The sequence below is a fragment of the Octopus bimaculoides genome, chromosome 6 (assembly GCF_001194135.2).
Source record: "Octopus bimaculoides isolate UCB-OBI-ISO-001 chromosome 6, ASM119413v2, whole genome shotgun sequence".
NCBI classification, from domain to species: Eukaryota; Metazoa; Mollusca; class Cephalopoda; order Octopoda; family Octopodidae; genus Octopus; species Octopus bimaculoides.
Genome location: NC_068986.1, coordinates 66,152,841 through 66,153,162, shown reverse-complemented (window position 1 = coordinate 66,153,162; position 322 = coordinate 66,152,841). Strand labels below are relative to the sequence as shown.

At 18.3% G+C, this 322-nt stretch overlaps 1 protein-coding gene across 1 annotated transcript in view; it reads left to right on the top strand.

The window, feature by feature from the left end:
- LOC106877208 (laminin subunit beta-1) overlaps window positions 1–322 on the top strand; it is a 173,934-nt gene that overhangs the window by 112,136 nt on the left and 61,476 nt on the right. The gene's annotated exons all lie outside the window — the stretch shown is intronic.

The following is a 322-nucleotide window of genomic DNA, read 5'->3' as shown; positions in this document are numbered from 1 at the left end:
GTGTATAGAGGAATATATTATTTTGTTTAAAAGAGTTCCAACACTGTCTGTTTTTTATGTTTTATTTATATTCCTGCATAACCAATGTGGGATATAGAATATGGAATATACAATATATAATATAATATACAATATATATATATATATATATATAATCTATTTATGTATGTATAAATATATATAAATACAAATATATATGTATGTATATATGTATACATACATATATGTATGTATATATGTATATATAAATATATATATATATATATATATATATATTTATTTATTTATGCGTTTCAGCCAAGTGACTTTCCGTCTTTATGCT